This window comes from Bos mutus, chromosome 24, assembly GCF_027580195.1.
Source record: "Bos mutus isolate GX-2022 chromosome 24, NWIPB_WYAK_1.1, whole genome shotgun sequence".
Taxonomy (NCBI): Eukaryota; Metazoa; Chordata; class Mammalia; order Artiodactyla; family Bovidae; genus Bos; species Bos mutus.
Window position 1 is genome coordinate 37842928 of NC_091640.1, and position 27433 is coordinate 37870360.

The window sequence follows — 27433 nt, forward strand, 5'->3', positions numbered from 1 at the left end:
TTACAATGTTGTGTGAATTTCTGCTGTACAGCAAGATGATTCATACACACACACACATGCACACACACACATATATAATCCATTTTTTTCATATTCTTTCCCATTATGGTTTACCACAGGATATTGAATATAGTTCCCTGTGCTACACAGTAGGACCTTGTTGTTTATGCATTCTAGATATAATAGTTTACCTCTGTTAATTTCAAACTCCCAATCCATCCCTCCCCCTGCCCCCCTTTACCTTTGCAACCACAAGTCTGTTCTCTCTGTCTGAGAACACAACATTTTAAATCAGTGTTCCCAAAGAGAAAATGACTAATCCTGTAATATATCACTAACATTGTAACTCCACAAGATGAACAAGCTGCAGGGATCTAATGGACAGCACCGTGCATGTGTTCTATCACTGGGTCATGTCCGACTCTTTTCGAGCCCGTGGACTGTAGCCCTGTAGGCTCCTCGGTCCATGGGATTCTCCAGGCAAGAACACTGGAGTGGGTTGCCATGCTCTCCTCCAGGGGCTCTTCCCAACCCAGGGATCGAACCCAGGTCTCCTGCATTGCAGGCAGATTCTTTACCACTGAGTCACCGATAACTACATAATAACAAATAAAATGGAAAACTTACTCAAGGGGCTCAGAGCAAGCCCCATGAAGAAGAATAAACCTGAAGAGAGATTACGCAGGCTGAGAAATTAAAAGAAAAGAATAAGGAAGAACATACAGAGCTTCATAGATGGTGGGACACCATCAAACATACCAACATACATGTAATTGGAGTTCCAGAAGGAGAGGTAGAAAATACATCTGAAGAATTAGTGGCCAAAAACATCCCAAATCTGATGAAAACTCTTATATATCTAAGAAGCTTAAAAAAACTCAAAATACTATAAACTCAGTGAGACCCACACCTAACCATAGCCTTGTAGAAATGTCAAAAGGCAAAGACAATGAGAAAATCTTGAAAGCAGAAAGAAATGACTCATCACTTACAGGGAATCATCAGTAAGATTAAAAGCTACTTCTCATCATAAATCAAGGACGATAGAGGGCATTGAGATGAAATATTCCAAGTACTGAATGAAAAAGATGGTCAACAAAGAAGTCTATATACAGAAAAACTATCTTTCAAAAAAGAAGTTAAGACATTCCCAGAAAAACAGACTGAGAGATTCATTGACAGCCACTTAGAGTCTTTTTTCAAACTTCTTTTGCAACACCATATTGTTCCTTAAACACTTCATTTTCCTTCTGTTTCTTAGAACTTTAACTTCATAAAGGGATCCATTTCACAAACTGATTAGCCCCATCAGAACAGCACAGCTTAGACACAGGAGCAACTTCTACATTTTAAGATTCAGACTGAAGGAACAAACTCCCATAGGTCTCTTGTGTTCTTTGTTGCTCTTCCTCCATAAATGTTTGACACAGGGAATGAATGTCAGCATTATTTCTGGGAGACATGACACTGCCAAGTGTTGTAGACCTTGCTATCTCTTAGAAGCCCAGGGTGGGGTAAAAGGAAGATGAGAAAATAATCTTGGGGATTTATCTTTGCTCCATTAGTTTCACTCTGTAGAGAAAAAAACCGATATGGGTGGGGATTTGTTGACTGTTCTACTGGGAAGATTATCAAAGAGCCACAGGCTGGGTATCTGCAAAGCCGTATGCTAGAAACTGGGATACTGCATTTTAGTTATAAAGTGGATCTTGTCCAAAATAAAGGTGCAGTTCTTCTGACAATGATTCATCAACCCTAGCAACTTTCAACATAAAATGCAGTTCTTACAGGGTGCCAAATATGTTTATCCATCATATTTAGGCTCTTCTGACACTTGGAAGGACTTCCCAGGTGGTGCTAGTTGGAAGAACTAGCCAAAGAACTCACCTGCCAATGCAGGAGATGCAAGAGACTTAGGTTCAATCCCTGGGTCAGGAAGAGCCCCTGGAGAAGGGCACAGAAATTTCTGAAACTGTGCAACCCCCTGGAGAAGGGCGCAGAATTCCAAGAAAGATACTTGGAATTCAAACATTCTTTCCTATAGATTCTTGAGACTGTGCAATGTTAGATTTAAGACAACACAAATCAGATGCCAACTATTCATAATGCTTGTGCTAGACGCTGCAGAGAACATGTGACTCCTGCCTTTGATAACGTCAGTCTCCAGACAGAGACAAATATGCCAAACAAACTTGAAGATAATCTGTTTGTGCTTATAATAGGGCTTCCCAGTTGGTGTTAGTGGTAAAGAACCCACCTGCCAATGCAGGAGACATAGGAGATGTGGGTTTGATTCCTGGGTTGGGAAGATCCCCTGGAGGAAGGCATGGCAACACCAGCATTCTTGCCTGGAGAATGCCATGGACAGAGGAGCCTGGCGGGCTACAGCCCATGGGGCCACAGAGCTGGATACAGCTGAAGCGACTTAGTACACAAACATATAATAAGTATTCAAGAAAGAGGCAAGAAGAAAGTAGCAAAGAAGAGACTTATTTGGAGTAGAGGTATTAGGAAAAGCTTTGGAGAGAGGACAGCTTGGAGTCTCTCAGACCCTGATAGACTGTCATCAGGTAAGAGTGAGCCAGATAGAAGTCATTCCAGACCCAGGGAGCAAAAACTTGGAGGCTCAGGGCAGAGGACAGTGCCCAGGAAGCTGATATGTACATAGCTGAGCCTGCTCTCATCAGAGGCTTATTGCAGTTGTAACTGCCTGCTGGCCAGTCTCCCCCATAAAACTGTGGGTTCCGGAAGGCATCGACCACATCTGGGGTCATGGGATTATATGGAATCATCACTGTGTTCCCAAAGCGTAGCACAGTGGCTGGCATACATTGCTGTTGTTCAGTTGCTAAGTCATGTCCAGCTCTTTGCAACCCCATGGACTGCAGCACACCCAGGCTTCCCTGTCCTTCACTATCTCCTGGAATTTGTTCAGATTCATGTCCATTGAGTCAGTGATGCCCTCCACCTATCTCATCCTCTGTCATCCCCTTCTCCTCCTGCCCTCTATCTTTCCCAGCATCAGGGTCTTTTCCAATGAGTCGGCTCTTTGCATCATATTATTAGATTTCCTTAAAATTTTGTTGAATAAGTGTGAGGTTGGGGGGGAGTGTGGAGAGTCTGAAGTCCACCAAGGCACTGTGACAAGAAACCCAGTAAGACCTGACGAGGACCTGAAGAGAATCAAGGCATCATGGAAGGTGAAGACTTGAGGGGCCAGGTAGGTCCCTTTGGAGATCTATTCCTCAGTGATGGAAAGTGTTAGTCACTCAGTCGTGTCCTACTCTTTGTGACCCCATGGACTGTGTAGCCCGCCAGGCTCCTCTGTCCATGGAATTATCCAGGCAAGAATACTGGAATGGGTTGCCATTTCTTTCTCCAGGGTATCTTCCCCACCCAAGGATCAAACCTAGGTCTCCTGCATTGCAGGCAGATTCTTTACTGTCTGAGCCACCAGGGAAGCCCTAAGCAGGACATTAACTCTTCTCATGTTATACAGACCCAGGGGAATTGATTTCTCTCTTTGGGAGCAGTAAGGAAAGAACCTTTCTTAGTATTCAGATGTGCCCAGCAGAGTTTTATTGATGGCTGACTGAGGATACAGTGCTTCATACACAAAGAATTGCTTCAAAGACTTGCATGCAGGAATTTGGGAGCTCTGGTATGCTTTTAACATCCAAGGAGGTCTGTGTGAGTACACAGTACATGTCCATGAAGGCAGATCCCGCCTAGAACTGAACAGCAGCTGCAGCACGGGGCTGTTTTGCTTTCTTTGGTTCCAGGTAGTCAGTTTTATAAAAACAAGTCTTACGTATCACCTCAAAATGATTCCTACAATTCTCTTCCCTTTAGCTTGATTAGGACCAAAATGATCACTAAATTGATTAAAATAATTCAAAGAGAAATGAGATTTGTGGAGTGGCAGTTGCCCTTAGTGGACTTCCTTGGTGGCTCAGCGGTAAAGAATCCGCCTGCTATGCAAGAGACCAGGATTCGATCAAGCAGTTTCACAGCGGGGAACTTGCTCTGCTGAACTTGGCTCCGTGTTATAACAAGCTGGCTTTGAATCTCAGTTGGCTCCATGGTACTGGGGAAGCCACGCTTCCTCCTTGTTTAAAATAGAGAACAATACTGCCTTATAGAGCTGTGAGCATTTTTCTTTCTCTTGGCAGCACCGCATGGCATGCCTGCGTCCATGCTAAGTCCCTTCAGTCTTGTCTGACTATGGACTGTAGCCTGCCAGGCTCCTCTATCCATGGGATTCTCCAAGCAAGAATACTGGAGTGGGTTGCTATGCCCTCCTCCAGGGAGTCTTCCTGACCCAGGGATTGAACTCATGTCTCTTATGTCTCCTGCATTGGCAGGTGGGTTCTTTATCACTAGCGCCACCTAGGAAGTCCACCGCATGGTATGAAGTGAAGTTGCTTAGTCGTGTCCGACTCTTTGCAACCCTGTGGACTGTAGCCTACCAGGCTCTTCTGTCCATGGAATTTTCCAGGCAAGAGTACTGGAGTGGGTTGCCATTTGGGATCTTAATTCCCCACCCAGGGATGCAACCCTCAGCCCCTGCATTGGAAGGCAGAGTCTTAACGGTGGACTTAACCACCTTAACTAAGGAAAGTCCCTTAGAGCTGTGAGAATTTACTGGATAATTAGCATCTCTCTCTCATTGTGGCAAATATAAATAACATAAAATCCACCATTTCAACCATTTTTTGTTTGTTTTTTAATTCTAATTGGAGGATAACTGCTTTATAATATTGTGGTTTTTTTCTGCCATACATCAACATGAATCAGCCACAGGTATACATATGTCCACTCCCTCTTGAACTTCCTTCCCACATCCCACCCTCTCCCACTCCTCTAGGTTGTCACAGAGCACTGGGCTGAGCTCCCTGCTTCACACAGCAAATTCCCATGGGCTCTCTGTCTTACATGTGATGTGTGTGTTTCCATGCTCCTCTCTCAACGCGTCCCGCCCTCTCCTTCCCCGGCTGTGTCTGCAAGTCTGTTCTTTGTGTCTGCATCTTCATTGCTGCCCTGCAAATAGGTTCGTCAGGACCATCTTTCTAGGTTCCAAACACGTGTTAATATACAATATTTGTCTTTCTCTTTCTGACTTCACTCTGTACCCTAGGCTCTGGGTTCATCCACCTCATTATCACTGACTCAAATGTATTCTTTTTTATAGCTGAGTAATATTGATGCTTTTGAACTGTGGTATTGGAGAAGACTCTTGAGAGTCCCTTGGACTGCAAAGAGATCCAACCAGTCCATTCTAAAGGAGATCAGTCCTGGGTGTTCTTTGGAAGATTGATGCTAAAGCTGAAACGCCAATACTTTGGCCACCTCATGCGAAGAGCTGACTCATTGGAAAAGACTCTGGTGCTGGGAGGGGTTGGGGGCAGGAGGAGAAGGGGACGACGGAGGATGAGAAGGCTGGATGGCATCACCGACTTGGTGGACAGGGGTTTGGGTGAACTCTGGGAGTTGGTGATGGACAGGGAGGCCTGGCGTGCTGCAATTCATGGGGTTGCAAATAGTCGGACACGACTGAACAATTGAACTGAACTGAACTGAATATTTCATCATCCATTTTTAAGTGTACAGTTGGGTAGCATCAAGAACTTTTACAGGGTTGTACAACTGTCACCATCATCTAACCACAAAACTGTATCATCATCTTAAACTGAAACTCTGTACCATTGAACACTAACTCCTCATCCTTCCTTCCCTGACCATCTTACTTTCTGTCTCTATGAGTTCGATGACTCTTAAGTACCTCACATAAGTGGAATCATAGTGTTTGGCTTGTTTTGCTTAGCATAATGTCTTCAAGGTTCATCCATGTTGCAGCATGTGTCAGAATTTCCTTGCTTTAATATTACTTAATAATATTCCATCATTCTATTCACCACATTTTGTTTATTCATTCATCCATCAACAGACACTTGGGTTGCTTCTACCTGTTAGCTATTGTGAATAACACTGCTATAACACTGTGTACAAATATCTGTTTGAGTCCCTGCTTTCAATTCTTTTGAGTATATACTCGAAAGTAGAAATCTTACTTTAACAGAAGTACTTAACTTTTCTATTTCATTTCTTAGCAATCAAGCTACCAGCAACTTTGGGGACCAATATAATAAAAACAAACTGTCATTATTTTTCCTCCAAAAAGATACTCTATTGATCATTTAAGGTAAGTTTTAGGGACACCCAATAATGTAGTATTTCAGGAACTATTATTGCTATGGCTGAAAACAGAAAAATACTTCTATCGTTTGGTGAAAAGCATAGTAATAAATCTGAGTATAATTTTACTGCTCTAGTGATTGCAAAACAGTAATGTAATTAAAACTTGATACAGTAACATTGAGACTAAATTGGATTGCCATGATTAAGACATCCAGGAAAATAATTCTACAAGCAGTTAGAGATTATAGAAAGACTTTTGACAGGAGTGTCAGTCTATGAACTGGTTAAGGAAAGAAATAATGTCATCACTAAGGAAGACAGGATGACAATTCAAATGTACCAGTTAGTAAAGAGTCCTAATTCTAAGGAGGGATGTAAATGCTGCTTTGAGCTGAAGGGAGAGTGTTTCTTTCAATTTAAAAAGTGTCAGGGCAGAAGAGATGTTCTTACACAGATGTAAGCTGACATTGACAAATCGGAGTCATTAAAGCCTGTGTGAAAGTCTTTTGATAGATTTTTTCATAAAGTGCTTCACATTCTGACTTAACTCGAGGAAGAGAAAAACGCAACTAAAGACAGTCTTAAATAATTCTTTTAGTGCTGGTTTTCTTCTAATCCCCCTTGTTGGATGCTCTGTGTCTACACTCACTTCTAGCCTTTCAGAAGGTCTCAAGGAAGACCTCCCTCCCGTCCATGTGTGAGTCTTCAGTTGTTTAGAACACAGGTGTCAAGCCCTAGCTAAGCCTCCCTTCTCCTGGTGACACGTCCTCCTTCGTCTGGTCCTTGTATGTCAAGATTTGTAGGTGCTCCTTGATAACTTGATAACTCATCTCTAAAGTGGGTCCAATTTGTTATTTTTTCTTTGGCAACAGAGTACCTGGATCCAAACTCAACCTTTCAAATATGTGCTGACAAGAGTGGAATACAGAATGGCTATTGCTTTCTGTTCTGTAGAAAATCATCTTGGGGTGAAGTCTAAAAAGTTTTGGAATTATTGTTTGGCTTGTAGTCACCCTGTCGGCTTCTGGTAAGCTTCCTTTGGACAACTTTTATTTATTTATTATTTTTTAAACTTATTATATACTCCAATAAGCTTATTGGAGTATAGCTGATTAACAATGTCATGATAGTTTCAGGTAGACAGCAAAGGGACTCAGCTATACATATATGTGAGTCCCCCAAACTCCCTTCTCATCCAGGCTGCCACATAACATTGAATAGAGTTCCATGTTCTATACAGTAGGACCTTGTTGGTTATCCATTTTAAATGAAGCAATGTGTACATGCCTTCGGACAGCTTTTAGATCCTCACCTCAAAGGATGTTAAGTTGTTAACGATTTTTGATCGTTTTCTTCCTGTGAAATTGACATCAAGGTTTATCCCATCAACCCCATACAATGTATGCAATATATGCGCTCTATTCCTCTTTTTTTTTGGTCGCACTGGGTCCTCATTGTTGTGAGTGGGCTTTCTCTAGTTGCAGCGAGTGGAGGCTGCTCTTGGTTGCGGTGAGCAGCCTCTCATTGTGATGGCTTCTCTTGTTGTGGAGCACAGGGTCCAGGCTGCGTGGGTTTTAGAAGTTGCGGCACACGAGCTCAGTAGTTGCAGGTCGAGGGCTTAGTTGTTCCACAGCAAGTGGAATCTTCCCAGAACAGGGATCAAATCCACATTGGCGGGTGGATTCCCATCCACTGTGCCGCCAGGCAAGTCCACGTCAGCTATTCTTGCTGGTTGTGTCATCAGCAGATATGATAGCAGAAGCAAGTGTAATAAAACCCCAAGTCAGTGAGTGTTACGAAGTTCTGTGCTTTACCTTCAATGTCTTATTCAGTTAGCACACCAATATTATGAATCATTCTAACAGTTATGAAGCATTATTATTCCTACTTTATAGATGAGGAAACTGAGGCTGATGAGTTTGTAAACTTAGAATTGGAAGCTTGGCCTCTCTAATTTCTGTCATCTTAACTACCCTGTGGCTTCCCCATAAGTGTGCCACGTATTTTCTTACCCCATCACCTGTAAAATGATTGACTAGGATTGGGCAAATCCATTGTCTTTGGAGTTGGCTCAGTCCATTAACAGCACAGTCTTTGTCAGGCTCTTTATCGTGTATCTCTGTGACCCACCCCATGCTTCTCTGATGTCAGTTTTTTCCTGCAAGCCTATTGGGATCTACTGTGTAAATGTTTTGAATGCAGTTCCATTCCTCTGATATGTCTCAACCAGTTCAGAGAGGAAAAATATAGGCAGTCCTATATGTTCCTTTTTAGTCAGTCTATGCTGGCTCCTTCTTTTCTAAATCATCATAAACCATCTATTTAAAAATCCATTCTGAAGTTGCCCCAGGGATTTACATTAGATCAACTATCTGGAATTTTTAGAATCCTTTCTTTAGAAAACTGAGATAATATTTACTTCTTTTCTGGCACTTTCCCTATCGTTTCTAAAATATTACCAGTATTGATTCTACAATTACATCTGCATTCCTTTAGATGGAAATTAAATTTTCTTGGCTTTTTGTATTTGCTTCTTATTTGTGGCAGTTACCTAGTTTTGGTTCTAAGTTGGGCTTAGGTAGGTGGCCATATTCTTTTTGTATGACCGATTCAACTAAGTTTTAGCTCAGAAAGCTATTACGTATTGGGCAAGTATATTGTAACCAAATGTAAACATGGTTCCTAGACATTTAGGGCTGCTTCTCACCTATGCAGTACTCCTGTACAGACTAGGAAAAGATGCCCCTTTCTCAAATAAAAAAGTGCTTAGATAATTATATTATGATGTAACATGACTAATTTGTGGTAGATCCCATCCTGACTTGGCTCTTTGGCTTTAGCTATACAATACAAATGCTCACATTTTGACCCAATCTCACATAAGACAGAACCATTTCAGACAATGACTGCTGTGACTGGAGGCACGGTTTCCACACCTCACTCAGACTGGTAAGAATGATGATTCCAATACACCATGATAAGTTATAATTCCTAAAACTACCACTAAAAAGCTATACAAGAAGGTACACTAAAAAACACTACCGATATATCAAAATGGAATTCTAAACAATATTCAAGTTTCCCCTAACAAATCAGGAAAAAACCCAGGGAAACAAAAAAGTAAAAACTAACCAGAAAATCAGAAAATTAAGAAAATCAAATGGAAGCCTTAAATCCTAAAATAGTAATTAAATTAAATGTAACTAGTTGAATGCACGGATTAAAAGAGTTGCAGGCAGGATTAAAGAACATGACCCAACTATAAGCTGTCTAATGATGAACCTAGACAGCATATTAAAAAGCAGAGACATCACTTTGCTGACAAAGGTTCCTATAGTCAAAGCTACGGTTTTTCCAGTAGTCATGTATGGATGTGAGAGTTAGACCATAAAGAAAGCTGAGCACTGAAGAATTGATGCTTTTGAACTGTGGTGTTGGAGAAGACTTGCAAGTCCCTTGGACAGCAAGGAGATCAAACCAGTCAATCCTAAAGGAAATCAACCCTGAATATTCATTGGAAAGATTAATATTGAAGCTGAAGCTCCAATAATTTGGCCACCTGATGTGAAGAGCTGACTCATTGGAAAAGACCCTGATGCTGGGAAAGATTGAGGGCAGGAGGGAAAGGGAGCAACAGAAGATGAAATGGTTGGATGGTATGCATCACTGACTCGGTGGATGTGAGTGTGAAACTCTAGGAGACAGTGAAGGACAGGGAAGCTTGGTGTGCTGCAGTCCATGGGGTCGCAAAGAGTCGGACACGAATGAGCGACTGAACAACAACAAAAAGAAGGAACATACTTCAAATATAAAGATATAAACTGAAAACAAAAAGAGAAAAAGTTGTACCATGCAAACAGTAATCAAAGGAAAACAATAGTGACTCTATTAATATCAGATAAAGAAATTTTACCATTAAAGCGTGTGGTAAAGAAAATGACCAGAGCAGAGAGGGATATTACATAGTGCTTAAAGAGTTGATACATCAAGAAGACAGTCCCAAATATGTGTGAATTAAATGACAGAATTGCAAAATAAGTGAAGCAAAAACTGATAGAACTGAGTGATGGAAAAATCCATCATTATAGTTAGAGACTTCAACAACCACTTTTCATCAGTTGATAGAGCAACTTGACAAAATCAGCAAGGATATATTATTAATAGAAGACTCAACTCTATCAACCAACAGTCAAACTGTCATTTAGAGAATCCTTCATCCAAGAAGACCACACTACACATTCTTTCCAAATATTCATGGGACATAGATAAATGTAGACCATATTCTGGGCCATAAAATGAAGCTTCCACCAATTAAAAAAAATTGATATCATATACAGCATGCCCTCTGATCACAGTGGAGCTGCATGAGAACTGAAAAACAGAAAGATAACAAGAATATCTCTAAACACATGGACGCTAAACACCCAAAGCTAAATACCTTGCGGATCTAAGAGGAAATGGAAATCTAAAAATACACTGGACTGAAGGAAAATTGAAATACAACATATCAAATTTTGTGGGGGCATAGCGGAAGCAATGCAGAGAGGAAAATCGATGGCACTAAATGCGTAAGTTAGACAAGAAGAAAAGTCTCAGACCAATAAGTTTTACCACCTGAATCTTGAAAAGAGCAAAATAAACTTGAAAAAAGGAAGAGGGACTTCCCTAGTGGTCCAGTGGACAGGACATCGCCTTCCAATGCAGGGGGTGCAGGGTCACTCCCTGGTCGGGGCGCTAAGATCCCGCATGCCTCGTGGCCAGAAAACCAAACCATTAAAAAAAACCCAACCAGAAACACTGCTGTAACAAATTCAATAAAGACGAAAAATGGTCCGTGTCAATTCTTAAAAAAGGAAGAAAATTACAGAGATAAGGGCAAAAATCAGTGAAATTGAAAAGAGAAAAACAATATAGAAAATCAGGGAAACAAAGAGTGATTCTTTGAAAAGATCAATAAAATCGACAAACTCTTGCCTAACAATGAATAAAAGAAGACACAAATCACCATTATGAGGAATGAGACAAAGTACATCACTGCAGACGCAAAAATGATAACAAAGGGATACTATGAATGACTGGACACAGATAAATTCGACAGTTTAGATGGAATGGACCAATTCTTTGAAAAACACAAAGGACCAAATTCACCAAATATTAAACAGTCAACAGCGCTGTAACTCATAAATACATCAAATTTTTAATTAAAAACTCACCCGAAAAAAATATCCAGCCCAGGTGTTTTCACAGGAGAATTCTACCAAAATTTAAAACCAAATTAAAACCAATTATACAAAATCTTTTCTAGAAAACAGAAGGGAAGTTAATGTTTCCTGACTCATTTTATGAAGCTAGCATTACCCTGATACCAAAAGCAGAAAAAGAAAACCACAGATCTTGTGAATAAAGACAGAAATGTCCTTAACAAAATGCTGGCAAATAGAATTCAGCAACATATATAAAGAATTATATACCAAGAGCAGGTCAAGTTTATTTTACTTAGATGGGGTATTCTACTTGCAGAGATGCAAGGCTGGTTTAAGAAAATCAGTCAATGTAATCCACCTTATTAATAAGCTAAAGGGGGAAAATTACACAATCTTACCGACTGATGCAGAAAATGCATTTGACAACAACTCATTCGTTATAAAACCTCTCAGAAAAATAGAAATAAAAGGGAATGCCCTCAATTTGACAAAGATTATCTACAAAAAACCTACAGCTAGCAACAAGGCAAGGGTGTCCACTCTCACCATTCTTACTGAACATTGTGCTAGAAGTCCTAGACCGTGCAGTAAGGAAACAAAAAGCACACACATCAGGAGAGAAGAAATAAAACCGTGCCTATCGTAGGTGACATGATTGCCAACATAGAGAACCCCAAGCAATCTGCCAAAAATCCCTGAACTAGTAAGTAAATTTAGCAAAGTCACAGGATATAAGATGCTGCAAAAATCAACTGTATTTCTAAATACCAGCCTGAACATATGAACACTGAAAGTAGATATGCAACACCATTTACAATCATTTTAAAATACTTAAGTGTAGTCTGACCACATGTTGTAAACAAAACATGTGCAGGACTTGCTCTTACTCAACTAAGCAACACTGATGAAATCAGTGATGAAATCAGTGAAGAAATCAAAGAAGATTTAGATAAATCCAGATGTATACCATATTTGTGAATTTAAATACTCAACATAGTCAAGATGCCAATTTCCCCCAAATTGATATGCAGGTTTAATGCATTTCCTATCAACATCACATACTTTTGTAGATATAGACAAGACTGTTGTAAAATTTACACGAAAGTTAAAGGAACTGGAGTAGCTAAAATAATTTTTAAGTAAAGTGAGATTTACTCTATTCTTTTTGTGGGGAGTTTGACACATAGATCAATGGAACAGAATGGAGAATCTAGAAATAAACCAACAGAAATATGTCCAATTGATTATTGACAAAAGTGCAAAAGCAATTCGAGAAGGAAATACAGCCTTTTCATAAATGGTGTTGGAGTAAACATCCATAGATATTTACTTTGAACTTTAAGTCTCATACCTTACACAAGAATAAACTAAAAATGGATCCTGGACTTCAATGTAAAGTAGATTTTAGGGGGAGAAAAACATTAAAGAAAATCTTTGGGGTTCTAGACTAGGTTCTTAGATTTGGCACAAATCAAAAGCTTTTTCTCTGTGAAAGATGATTAAAGTAAAAAAAAAAGCTAGACATGAGAAGATATTTGAACATCACACATAAGACAAAGAACTTATAATTTCTACTAAAAAAAAAAAGTACCTTTAAAACCCAACCCCCAAAGCCCAATCAACAAATGGGCAAAAGATGGAAAGAGACATTTTACAAATAAGCCCAAGAAAAAAGTCAACATCAAATGCCACTGAGGAAACGCAAATGAAATCCACGAGAAAGCCCTACACACCAATCAGAATGACTAATGTAAGAAAAAACAATGACCACAAATACTGAGGAGGATTTAAAGAAACAGAATGACTCGTGGGTTGCTCGTGGGAATATAAAATGGTTCAGCCACTCTAAAAAATAGTATGACAGCTCCTTCAAAAATGAAACATGCAACTATTATATGACTAACCATTGTATTCCTGGGAATTTATCTTAGAGAAATGAAGCCTATATTCACTGAAAAGCCTCCACAGGAATGTTGCTGCTGCTGCTACTGCTAAGTCACTTCAGTCGTGTCCCGACTCTGTGTGACCCCAGAGACGGCAGCCCACCAGGCTTCCCCGTCCCTGGGATTCTCTAGGCAAGAACACTGGAGTGGGTTGCCATTTCCTTCTCCAGTGCATGAAAGTGAAAAGTGAAAGTGAAGTCGCTCAGTTGTGTCCGACTCCTAGAGACCCCATGGACTGCAGCCTACCAGGCTCCTCCGTCCATGGGATTTTCCAGGCAAGAGTACTGGAGTGGGGTGCCATTGCCTTCTCCGCACAGGAATGTTATCACAGCTTTATCCATAATAAACTGGGAACAGCCCAGATGTCCTTCAACAGTTGAATGACTAAACAAACTGTGATATACCCTTATCACGCAAGACCACTCAGCACAGCCTGGAGGAATCCTCAGAGCATGGTGAAAGGTTTTGTATTTTGACTACGTCGGCATCCTGGCTGTGATATTGTACTGCAGTTCTGCAGGATGTTTTCATCAGAGGAATCTGTGTAAAGAGACAGGGCATCTCCCTGTATTATTTTTAATACTATATGGGAATCTACACTATGCCAAGGTAAACATTTAATTAAAAAAGAATTCCACCTTCAGACAATGAACGGGTTAGAATATAGAAGAAACTAATACCGTGATTTCTCACCTAGTCCAAAGCTGAATGTTGGAACTATGTTCACACCTGAGAATAAGGAGAACCAAGTTAATCTCCAGATTTTTAAACTTCTGCCATGACGAAGCAGGGTCTGTGTCTGTGGCAACAAGTAATGCATGCCTTAAGCATATATTTGTGATACAGCAAGTCCATTTCTGGGTGCTTACCCGAAGAAAATGAAAACACTAATTTGAAAAGATATATGCACACTTATGTTTACCGCAGCATTATCTACAATACCAACCCAAGTGCCCATCAACAGACGAATGGATAAAGATGTGTTTTATATATATATACACATATACACACAATGGAATACTACTCAGCCAGAAAAAGGAATGAACCTGCCAATTGCCACGAAAATGGATGGATCTGGAGGGTACTATGCTAAATGAAATGTTACACAGGGAAAGACAAATACTATCTGATTTCATTTATATGTGGAGTCTCAAAAAACAAAGGAACAAACAAATCAAAACAGAGACAGATGCATAGATACAGAGAACAAATGGGTGATTGTCAGAGGGGAGGTGATTGGAGGGTTGGGTGACAAATGTGAAGGGGATTACGAGTACAGACTTCCAGTTATAAAATAAATAAGTCACAGGGATGTAACATACCACATACAGAATGGTGGTGGTGGTTTAGTCGCTAAGTCGTGTCTGACTCTTGTGATCCTATGGACTGTAGACCGCCAGGCTCCTCTGTCTATGGGATTCTCCAGGTGAAAATACTGGAGTGGGTTGCCATTTCCTTTTCAAGAGGATCTTCTCTACCCAGGAATTGAATCCGGGTCTCCTGCACTGCAGGCAGATTCTTTACCGACTGAGTTATGAGGGAAGCCCCTATATACGGAATACAGTCAATAATATTGTAGTAACTTTGTACTTTGTACGCTGAGGGATGATTATTAGACTTTAGCATGGTGATCAACTTGTAATGCATATAAATACCAAGAATGTACTCATGGGTGTGGGCTCGAGGGCTGCTTAGGCACCATTGTCTGAGGCTGCTCGAATATTCCATCTCCCTGCGGAGTGGGTCAGTGCTGTAGTCAGGGAAAAGGGAGGTAGGCAGGAGCCGAGGGGCAGTGGGACTGTCCTCTTTTTCTGACTCTCTGGAAGATGAAGGTAGTTTCCAGTAACTGGATTCTGTTTCTCTGCCCCCTGCCGTTCCAACACTTCACTGGCCACTACCATTATAGCCACACTGATGGCTTAATTGAGGCATGAAAAAGACGAGGGGACCACAGGAAAAGCACTTGAAATACAATATTTAAAAAAAAATATTTTTATTTAATTTTGCCCTGTCCAAAGTGGCATGTGGGATATTATTTCCCCAATCAAGGATGCAACCCACACCTCCGGCATTGAAAGTGTGGAGTCTTAATCACTGGAGTGCCAGGGAAGTCCTTAAAATTTCGATGTCTCATGAAACACACAGGAATGCACATTCATTGGCTATGCTTTACATCTGCTTTAGCTGTAGAAATACAATGGTTCTGAAACTCATATTTAGAGAGAAAGTAACTACCCACTCATCTGAACAAAACGGAAAAAAAAAAAAACGTTTTTCAGGAAATGTGAAGAATCATTAACTTCACAGATTCTGCACAGAAAGCATAATTGCCTACAATACAAGGCAGAAACACACTCTAAAGCATTTGTGAGCAAAATGGAGACATGGCCCATTAATCCTTTATCATTAGAATCAAACAGTACTCAGATGACCACATGGACTGTGACTAAATCAATTAGGTACAAAGATGGTAATAATTAGGGCTGTTGGCAGTCAAAAGCTCTCCCAGAAATGTGCTTAGATGTTGAAAAGACAGCTTCTATCCACTTTTATTACCTTTGTGCCGTGGTAAATTATAGTAATTTCTTATGCCTTGAGTGAGGGAAAATGGGAAGATAATATTCAGCTTACTGAGGATGGTTTAACTTTTCTATAGACAAGCACTGAACAATCATTTACCTACACATAATGAGGGATATAAAGCTTTCTGGTCAAAATGTACTCTGTTATGGTAGTAACATAATAGAGTATGCATATTCTGCCTCGGAAAATCCCAAGATTCTGATAAGCAATGTGCAGGAAGCAAAGAGCTAGAGGATTTGGTAGTACATAAACAAAGCTCCCTTTACAGATGCTGCTGTTGGGACAGCTAAGACTCGCCTCCTGTCCTTCCCTTTTCCAACCCCTGAGGGCCCTTCCTCCCCTCTGGGTCTTTATTAGTTGGCTTTTATCGCTCCTCTTCTGAAAAAGACACTTATTTTCTGTTCTGCTCTTTCCTGTGCCCAGCATCCACTTGGAGGAAAGAGTGTCTGTATTTCCAAGACCTTCGCAGACCACTAGGCGAGTCAGTCCCGGGGAGCGCCTGCAGGGGGCGGTCGACACCGTGAAATGAGTAGACGGCGCTGGCTGCCCTGGGGGTCCCGGACCTGCTGCAGGACAAGCCTGGGAGACCAATATGCAAGAAAGGGGGCCTTCTAGAAAATCCAAGGTAATCCACTCAAATCAAGTTGTTAAATGTTTGCCATTGGTGACCTCAAAGAATCAAAGGTGGTCGGGGGCCTGGATTGATGGCGGGGGTTGGGGTTCATCTTTTCTAAGGCTCTCACTGCTGAGGCTGAGGAGGCCTGTGGTGTAACCAGCTAATTAGTAGCACTGCTGATACAAGAACTGAGGCTGACTAACAGCCTGGACCCTTTAAGAGATTTCTGGCGGCCCCTGTCTGTATTTATTTACAAGATAAATATCTAAAGTAAAAAGAACACTCTGCACTTCTGAGTTATCATTTCTAGGAGTGAAGCTGAAAGTGGCGAAGCTTATTAGGGGCGAAATAGGCACTAATTTGAAATAAGATAGGATTATGAATACATTGCACTATCTGTTTATGTTATAACAGCCGTAGGCTCTGATGGTAAAAACAGTTAATAAGCTTGCTTTAAAAAAATCTATGTGTATTGCCTGTTTTATTTACATATACTGAAACAAGGAGTCTTTTCTGGTGAATGATACATTTATGGGATCATTTGGGAGTTCTGGTATTATTTTCACCTGCTCTTCTCTTTCTGAGCTCCACTGCAGAACAATTAATTTATGTTCCCAGGGTATTTTCAAAAGCAAGCTGCTCAAAATGTGGTTCTAGGACCAGCATCACCTGCGAGCTTGTTACAAATGCAGAGTCCCAGGGCCACCTGAGGTTTATTGCATCCGCGTGTCAGCGGGATTCCCAGGCAATTCTTAGGTGCACTACAGCCTGGAGAGAACAACTCTATTACTCCAGTACTACCTTGCAGAGCCCTTACTTCATCGTTCCTTAGGCTGACCTGGGCTCCTAGTCCTTAACCTGGGTGTTCCTGCCAAGGATGAGCGTCAGCATCTTCTGTTTAAAAGAAGAGCATCACTTGGGCTTTAAAATGAGGCAGGGAGAGTCATGGAGTGGAGTTTGTGATGCGTTCCTGTGGATCCCTCAATGGGACTTTATTTTTTGTGGAAGGGCACTGTGTTGATAACTATATAAGAAAGGTTTAAAAGTCCTCATATGCAACTCATGGAAGCTGATAAACCAGTTTCTTGGCCAACTCTACGCCTAGTACTTGACTCACTCCTAATGAGTTGGGGGCTGAGCAGCCTCATAAACCCTGTCAGCTCCCCAGACAGAAGGACACGTGGCGACGAGCCTGTGCTTGCACAGACCATAGCTTCTCATCATTTTTGTTTCTTCCCACCACCAAGTCTAGAATTGTGCTCTGTATTCAACACGTGCCTAACTAGCCTTGCCAGCAATAACACTAGACAAATATTTACTGAGTCCCACCCTCCCCACCATGCATAAAGTACTGTTGGATTAAAATGTTTTCCTAATTAGTTAAAATAACTGATGTTGGACTGCTAGTCAGTGCAAAGGTGTGGGCTGAAGGGCATATTTAGATGAGTTTTTCTGATGTCCCTGTTCTATAGGTAAAATCACATATCCATTTGCTTCTTTACATATCTCCAGGGAGTTATCAACTTGGGAGACAAATGAGTTACTGCATTATAGTGCTGTCAGACTCAAGCATTTTGGAATTTGTGGAATTAAACTCATGCTGGTTTGTTTATCTTCTATGTCTAGAAAATTGATGATGCAAATGTTGGAATGCTTAAAAGAATACACTTTAGAAGTGTGGTTTAACACATGACTTCAAGTCTTGGAGTTTGAGTGCTGGAGAAGAAGCTTCCACAGAGTAGACTGGGGTTTTCCAGAACCATTCACATCCTCACTGGCCAGTTCCTCTGGAAGGCGGCCGCTGCCAGGTCCCTCCTTCGGGAGGCCTGGTTCTGTGGGGGAGGGAACCTCGGCAGCCAGTGCCGTCAGCCGGAGGGGGTACCTTAGAGATCAGGTGAAGATCACCAGGGTGCTTGTGGGCAGTGATGGAAGCAAGGTTCACTGTACCCTGTTGTGAATTCGAGAGAGGCGGATGATCCAGCTATGGATGAATAACAGTTTCTTTTCTTTTCTTTCTATCTTTATTTCTGGCTGCACTGTGTCTTTGTTGCTGCATGTGGGCTTTCTCGAGTCGTGGCGAGTGGGGGCTGCTCTCTAGCTGTGGTGTGAGGGCTTCTCCCCTGGGCGACTTCCCTTGTTGTGGAGCCCGCGAGCTTTAGGTGCACGGGCTTCGCTACTTGCAGCGCTAGAGTTTTGTCGTGCAACTCTAGAGCATGGGCTCAGTAGTTTTGCACAGGCTTAGCTGCCCCAAGGCAATGGAATCTTCCCAGACCAGGGATTGAAACATTGTCCCCTGTATTGGCAGGTGGATTCTTATCCACTGGAGCACCAGGGAAGTCCTATTTTTAAAATTTTTTAGAATTGAACTTACAGTTGACTTACAATATTGTGTTACTTTTAAGTGACTCAGTTATATGTATATATGTATTCCTTTTCAGATTATTTTCCATTATAAGTTATTATAAGATATTGAATATAGTTCTTTGTGCTATATAGTAAATCCTTGTTGGTTATCTATTTTATATATATTGGTGTGTATTCAAAAGCAGAGACATTACTTTGCCAACAAAGGTCCGTCTAGTCAAGGCTATGGTTTTTCCTGTGGTCATGTATGGATGTGAGAGTTGGACTGTGAAGAAGGCTGAGCGCCGAAGAATTGATGCTTTTGAACTGTGGTGTTGGAGAAGACTCTTGAGAGTCCCTTGGACTGCAAGGAGATCCAACCAATCCATTCTGAAGGAGATCAGCCCTGGGATATTTTTGGAGGGAATGATGCTGAAGCTGAAACTCCAGTACTTTGGCCACCTCATGCAAAGAGTTGACTCATTGGAAAAGACTCTGATGCTGGGAGGGATTGGGGGCAGGAGGAGAAGGGGACGACAGAGGATGAGATGGCTGGATGGCATCACTGAGTCGATGGACGTGAGTCTGAGTGAACTCCGGGAGTTGGTGATGGACAGGGAGGCCTGGCGTGCTTCGATTCATGGGGTCGCAAAGAGTCGGACATGACTTAGCGACTGATCTGATCTGATCTATAAATCCCCTACCCCTAATTTATCCCTCTCCCTCCCCTTTCCCCTTTGCTAACTGTGTTTGTTTTCTATGTCTGTGAATCTGGTCTGTTTTGTAAATGAGTTGGTTTGTATTATTTTCTAAGATTCCACATTGAATGAATAACATTTTCAATGTTCTTATTAAACTCAGGAGTGATATGGTACCACAAACAGATAATATCTGCAATGATGATGACATTTCACTATTAATTAAGATCTTCCATAATGATTATTTTAATGTTGAGTTAGAAACATTTTTATGATGAAGATCAATGAAGAAAAAAATGTGAATAGAAAGTTCAGCCAAAGGTGAGTTTAAACAGAGCAGCCTATTTGAAGATATTTCTCTGTGTAGACTCTTACCTTACAGGTCTTCTAATATTAGCTGATTAGGCATTAGCTTGTTAGGCATTGCAGACACAAAAGTCACATGAGAAAATGGTGAGACTTTCCTCTCAATGAACCCCAAATTGACTTTGATCAGGACTAGCATTTCTCCATCAAAGTAGGAATATTGCCATAGGAGGGACTGGGCACATACCAGATGCCATAAATGAGGTTGACATCTCCAACTACTAAGTCAAAAAGCTGAAAAAATATAGAATATCTCAACAGGCAAAAGTGCAGCGTCCTTGAATGGCATATGAAATTTCCATCAAAATGGCTTGATCTGGAAGGGTTTTATAAAAATGAACTGCTTTTCCAGCCCTGTACTCCTCTGCCCCTGGAACCCGGTGGGCAGTGGCTGCAGACAGCAGCCTCCTCAGTAGTGTGTGCAGCCTGTTTGGGACCTTGGAGACAGCCCTTTCCAGTGGACATTCATGACTGGCACGCTGGCCCCAGTCTAGGCTCCAGACAGGTATGTGTGTTGCCTTTGGAAAGCCCCAAGGTGAAGTAGCCAGGGTCCACACCGGCCAACTCTTTATGTCTATCTGCACCAACTTGCAGAACAAGGAGCATGTGACTGAGGCCCTCTGCAGGGCCAAGTTCAAGTTCCCTGGCAGTCAGAAGATCTGCATCTCCAAGAAGTGGGGATTTACTAAGTTTCATGTGGAGGAGTTTGAAAAAAGCACAGTGGCAGAAAAGTGGCTCATCCCCAATGACTGTGAGGTCAAATAATCCCTAGTGATGGCCCCTGGACAAATGACGGCTCTGCACTTACGAGAGCCTTGACGCCGTTCTCTCCTTAGTCACGCCCACCAATGAGTTCTACTTTTACTATAAGTACAAAAACCATTTGTTTTTTGTAAACAAACAAAAAAAGCTGCTGTCCTTTCTCTATGAATATGTTAAGGTTAATATGAATATGTTAAGGGTTAAGGTAACCCTAAGTTTGTTCATGAACGTATAATAATTATAAATGCTGGAAAGAAGACACATACACACACCTCTCTTTGTGGAGGCTTTTGTGTGTCATCTGTTAAAAATTATCTGTGCATTTAGTTTGTCCCTTGGACTGCAAGAAGATCAAACCAGTCAATCCTAAAGGAATCAGTCCTAAAAATTCATTGGAAGGACTGATGATGAAGTGGAAGCTCTAATACTTTGGCCACCTGATGCAAAGTGCTTACTCATTGGAAAAGACCCTGATTCTGGGAAAGACTGAAGGCAGGAGAAGGGGACAATAGAGGATGAGATGGTTGGATGACATCACCAACTCGATGGACATGAGTATAAGCAAGCTCTGGGAGTTGGTGATGGACAGGGAAGCCTGGCATGCTGCAGTCCATGGGGTCACAAAAAGTTGGACACGACTAGGGCTGAACTGAACTTAGTTTGTCCATTTATCCTAAAGTTTTGAGCTGGAGTTGCAAAAGACATTAGTAATTCAATTTAACACAGGCTTAAAAATGTCAAAGCATTCGGATTTCTACTAAGTCTCTCTCTTTATCAGGAAAGAGTATTTTCCTGTTGAATGATACTGACAATGAAAAAACCTTATCAGGCCCATGAAGTCACCTTGAAACACAAAGAATCTCTTCCAGGTGGAGAGCGGCTTCTGTAGGTGGCCCTGAATGATCTAGCTTTTGAAAGGGCAGCAGAGGGCCACCTGGCTAAGACTCAGGCTCCAGAGGAAGCTCCACCAAACTGGTCCTCTTTGGCACCTCCCCACAGATTCCAGGCTACCACCAGATGTTCTGTCTCTCCCTCTGCCTTGTTGCCTAGAGACAGGTGCCACGTGCTCCTCCCTCCCTGTTGTCACGACCACAACGTGATGGAGAAGCTGTATAGTTCTGCTCATAATCAGTGGGCTGATCAAGTAGGTCATTTATCCAAATTCATTTATGTATTTAACAATTATGTATCGAGTACCTGTTAGGTATCAGGTACCGTGCTCAGTTCAGTTCAGTCGCTCAGTCATGTCCAACTCTTTGAGACCCCATGAATTGCAGCACGTTAGGCCTCCCTGTCCATCAACAACTCCCGGAGTTCACTCAAACTCATGTCCATAGAGTTGGTGATGCCATCCAGCCATCTCATCCTCCGTCGTCCCCTTTTCCTCCTGCCCCCAATCCCTCCCAGCATCAGAGTCTTTTCCAATGAGTCAACTCTCCGCATGAGGTGGCCAAAGTACTGGAGTTTCAGCTTTAGCATCATTCCTTCCACACTAGGTGGTAGGATAATAGGGAATAAGTTAATCTAATTCTCACCCTCAAGGTGCTTATAATTTAGGGGCCTGGGGGGAGCACAAGCCAGAGCACAAAACAAACAAACAAGGGGAGAAGTCTAATAAAAGTCCTATGACATGTACTATGAAAGATACAGTGCACAGTGTCCTGGAGACTCCCATGGACAGAGAAGCCTGGCAGGCTATGGCCCATAGGATCACAAAGAGTCAGACACGACTGAAGCAACTTAGCATAAAGGATATAAGTGAAGGCTGAGACAGAAAATAGATGGAGAGTCTGTGGATTCCTGGCTTGAGTGACCTGGTAGAGTGATGACCATGGAAGGAGCACTGAGCTGGGTGAAGGGCAGGTGCAAGTGTCCTGATGTGGGTGTGCCTCCCTCTGCTGCAGGGAGGGAAGCATGGCCCGAGGGGAAGAAACAGAGGAGACTCACAGGAGAGGGCATCAGAGAGGAGATGGGTGTGTGTGTGTGTGTGTGTGTGCGTGCGTGCATCAGAGAGGAGACGGGTGTGCGTGTGTGTTCTGGGAGAGGAGTCCAGGCTGGAGAATGTCAGGTCATCACACCTCTTAAAGCTTCCAGTGACCCACTGGGGGTAAGGTCATGGGCAAAGTGTTGGTATTTAAAATAAACATGCCTTTGCTCTAAAAAATGGTAACATGGAAGCTGACGGTTTAAGTAGTTTACCCAAAGGTCACTTTCCTAATTCCCTGGTGAATGTTTTTCATGGTAAATGATGTTCCCTCTCATATTTATGCTGATTTCAAAGAAATCATGCTGATTCATTACCTAAAAGTAATCTCACCTGGGGGTCAGATATTAATCTTTGCCCCAATATGATTTCTTTCTGCCTGTTGGCAGTCATCCCAGCAGAGAACCTAGCAGAGTAAACCTTGCTCGACATTGACACTTGGCTGAGAGTTAGCAGGAGGGTGAAGGGCTGCCCAGGTGTCCTGAGAGGCTGTCGGACTTGCATATGTGAAACTAGACTTCGATTCCATTTCTAAGTTATTCATTGCTTATTTAGTATGTAGTGCAGAAGTGCCAGGAGTCCTTAATGAGGAAAGCAAATGGGCAGAAGACCTAAACAGACATTTGAAAACTGAGCAGAAGACCTAAATAGACATTTCTCCAAAGAGACATACAGATGGCCAACGGGCACATAAAAAGATGCTCAGTGTTTCTAATTATTACAGAATAAAATCAAAACTACAAGGAGGTACCACCTCATACTAGTCAGAACAAATCTCCAATGAGGTACAACTTCACGCTGGTCAGAATGGCCATCATCAAAAAGTCTACACATTTTAAATGGCACTCACATTTAAAAGTAATATTTATGCGATTTCTCGTCATACAGATCTGAGGTTCACTGTATGTTTGTCCATCCTGGGAGGTACTCAGGGTGGAACTGACTTTCCACTTCCACAGTATCTTCTTTTTTTGAGGTATCTCCATACTGTTCTCCATAGTGGCTGCACCAATTTACATTCCTACCATCAGTGTAGGAGGGTCCCCTTTTTTCCACATCTTATCCAGCATTTGTTATCTGTAGACTTTTTGATGATAGTCATTCTAACCAGTGTGAGGTTGTACCTCATTGTAATTTTGATTTGCATTTCTCTAATAATTAGCGACGCTGAGCATCTTTTTGTGTGCCTGTTGGCCATTTGTATGTCTTCTTTGGAGAAATGTCTCTTTAAATCCTCTGCCCATTTTTTGATTGGGTCTTTTTGTTGTTGTGGTTACTGGGTTGTTTGAGCTGTTTGGAAATTAAGCCATTGTTGGTTACATCATTTGCAAATATTTTCTCTCATTTGTAGATTGTCTTTTCATTTTTTTTTAATGGTTTCCTTTGCTGTGCAAAAGCTTATAAGTTTGATTAGGTCCCCATTTGGTTTTTTTTTTTTTTTTTTTTCAGTTCAGTCGCTCAGTTCAGTTGTGTCTGACTCTTTGCGACCCCATGAATTGCAGCACGCCAGGCCTCCCTGTCCATCACCAACTCCCGGGGTTCACTCAGACTCACGTCCATCGACTCAGTGATGCCATCCAGCCATCTCATCCTCTGTTGTCCCCTTCTCCTCCTGCCCCCAATCCCTCCCAGCATCAGAGTCTTTTCCAATGAGTCAACTCTTCACATGAGGTGGCCAAAGTACTGGAGTTTCAGCTTTAGCATCAGTCCTTCCAAAGAACACCTGGGACTGATCTCCTTCAGAATGGACTGGTTGGATCTCCTTGCAGTCCAAGGGACTCTCAAGAGTCTTCTCCAACACCACAGTTCAAAAGCATCAATTCTTCGGTGCTCAGCTTTCTTCACAGCCCAACTCTCACATCCATACAAGACCACTAGAAAAACTATAGCCTTGACTAGACGGACCTTTGTTGACAAAGTAATGTCTCTTGTTTTTTTAATTTATTTATTTTAATTGGAGGCTAATTACTTTACAATATTGTGGTGGTTTTTGCCATACATCGACATGAAACAACCATGGGTATACATGTGTCCTACCATCCTGAACCCCCTTCCCACCTTGCTCCCTACCTCATCCCTCTGGGTTGTCCCAGAGCACCAGCTTTGGGCGCCCTGCTTTGTGCATCTAATTTGCACTGGTCATCTATTTTACACATGGTCATATACATCTTTCAATGCTATTCTCTTATTTTTGCTTTTATTTCTATTGCCTTGGGAGACTGACCTGAAAAAACATTGGTACAGATTTATGTCAGTATTTTGCCTATGTTCTCTTCTAGGAGTTTTATGGTGTCATGAAAGTGAAAGTGTTAGTCACTCAGTCGTGTCCGACTCTGCAACCCCACGGACTGTAGCCCGCCAGGCTCCTCTGTCCATGGGATTCTCCAGGGAAGAATACTGGTGTGGGTTGCCATTCCCTTCTCTAGGGGATCTTCCCGACCCAGAAATCAAACCTGGGTCTCCTGCATTCCAGGCGGATTCTTCACCATCTTAGCCACAAGGGAAGCCCTTACACCATAGAACTATAGTGTCATGGTTCTAGACTATTTTAAAGCGGAGGCCCAACTTTGTAGCGAAGAGTGCTCTGAATCTGGAGCTAGATTATGAGATAGTCATAGCATAAAAAAATCAGAATAGTCCATCTTAAGTCATCTGCCCTCTTAATGAAGCAAGAAGCTGGGAGAGGTCAAAAAAAGAAAAAAAAATGATAATGCCAGATATGACATGATCTCCCCTGATAAGTTTAATTGCAGTCAGAACTGAAACAATGAATTTGTGGGTTCTCTCCCAGAAATAAGGAGAACTAATTGAGATCATCAGAAGTGTCATCTTAAGGGACTTCCCCGGAGGTCCAGCAGTTAAGACTCTGAGCTTCTAATGCTAGGGGCATGGGTTTGATCCCTGGTTGGTGAACTAAGATCTCACATATTGCTGCTGTAGCAAAAAAAAAAAAAAAAAAAAAAAACCAAACCAATCAAGCCATGAAAAGCTAGAAGGAACCTTAAATACATATTACAAAGTGAAGGAAGCCAACTCTTGGACTTTCCTGGTGGCTCAGATGGTAAAGCGTCTGCCTACAATGCGGGAGACCCAGGTTCAATCCCTGCGTTCGGAAGATCTCCTGGAGAAGGAAATGGCAACCCACTCCAGTATTCTTGCCTGGAAAATCCCATGGACAGAGGAGCCTAGTAGGTTACAGTCCATGGGGTTGCAAAGAGTCAGACACGACTGAGTGACTTCACTTTCATTTTCACATACTGTATGATTCCAACTCTATGACATTCTGGAAAAGGCAAAACTATGCAGACAGTGAAAAGATCCATAGTGACCAGGGTTTGAGGGAAGGGAGGGATGAAGGGGCAGAGCACAGAGGATTTCTAGGACTCAGAAGCTGTTCTGACATGACAGAGGCGGATTACTGTAATTTTGTCACAAATCATAGAATGTGCAAAGGAGTGAACTGTAATGTAAACTATGGGCTTTGGGTGATACTGGTGTGTCAGTATAGGTCTATCAGTTGTCACAAATGTACCTCTTTGGTGGGGGATGTTGATAATGGGGGAGTCTGTGCATGTGGAAGCAGGGAGTGTAATGGAAATCTCTACTTTCCACTCAATTTTGCTGTAAATATAAAATTACTCTAAAAAGATAAAATCTACTTTGAAAAACAAAAAGGATGAAAAAGCCTGGAAATGAGATCATTGTGTTCTAAGCCCTGGCAAAGATCACTGATGGTCAAACTAGCTGATGAGAGAACCTCGGGCAGGTGGGCCGAGTCAATCAATAAGCACTTCTGTTCTCTCTCCATTATACCAATCATGCAAGTTAATTTGTTCATTCAACAAAATGCGTTGCCTTCTGGCTATGTGCCAGGTACTATCACAGGCTTGAGCCTGTGATATATAAAGAAGTCATTGGCCTAAGGAAGCCCATAGCCGTAAGTGGAAACAGACAAGTAGTTGGACAACGAAAGTCTTGATGATAGGGACTCCCATGGTGGTCAAGTGATGAACACATTGTTCTTCTACTGCAGCGGGTGTGGGTTTGATCCCTGGTTGGGGAACTAAGATCCTGTATGCTGTGCTGTGCAGCAAACACACACACACACACATGCATGGTATGATTCCATCGCTCAGTCGTGTCCGACTCTTTGGGACCCCATGGACTGTAGCCCATCAGGATCCTCTGTCCCTGGGATTTCCCAGGCAAGAATACTGGAGTGGGTTGTCATTTCCTCTTCCAGGGGATCTTCCTGCCTAAGGGATTGAACCCGAGTCTCCTGTGGCTCCTGCACTGACAGTGGATTCTTCACTTTCTGAGCCTTGGATGATAAATATCAGGATAAGGATTTCTACCAGAAATTATTAAGCTGGGTTTCTAGTACAATTCTATTCTGACAATTTGGATCGATGATGCCAGCTCTCCTGTTTACTTTCAGATTAGAAGATTAGTGGTGAAGGTCAGATCTGATGGTGCACATTCTTATTAACTAGCTGCAGATCTCTTGAATAACTTCTTCCCCTACTGATAAAAATATCTAGCCAAATTCACTTCAATTGATTGCTAAATATTATCTGTTAACTGATATTATATGCTATATATCAGTAAATATATTCCACTATGTTCTGGGAATACCAGAGGCTGGTTCTACATTAATGCAAACAAATTAAAGAGGAAAATAGATTCACACTCTGCTAATATGTCTGTGTAGCTTGACAGTCAGATGTTAGAAGCTA

At 41.9% G+C, this 27433-nt stretch overlaps 1 protein-coding gene and 1 pseudogene across 2 annotated transcripts in view; one reads left to right on the forward strand and one right to left on the reverse strand.

Moving 5' to 3' along the window:
• Positions 1-27433, reverse strand: part of DLGAP1 (DLG associated protein 1) — a 678150-nt gene that overhangs the window by 156410 nt on the left and 494307 nt on the right. The gene's annotated exons all lie outside the window — the stretch shown is intronic.
• On the forward strand, positions 20292-20401 carry LOC138985489 (small nucleolar RNA SNORA70; annotated as a pseudogene).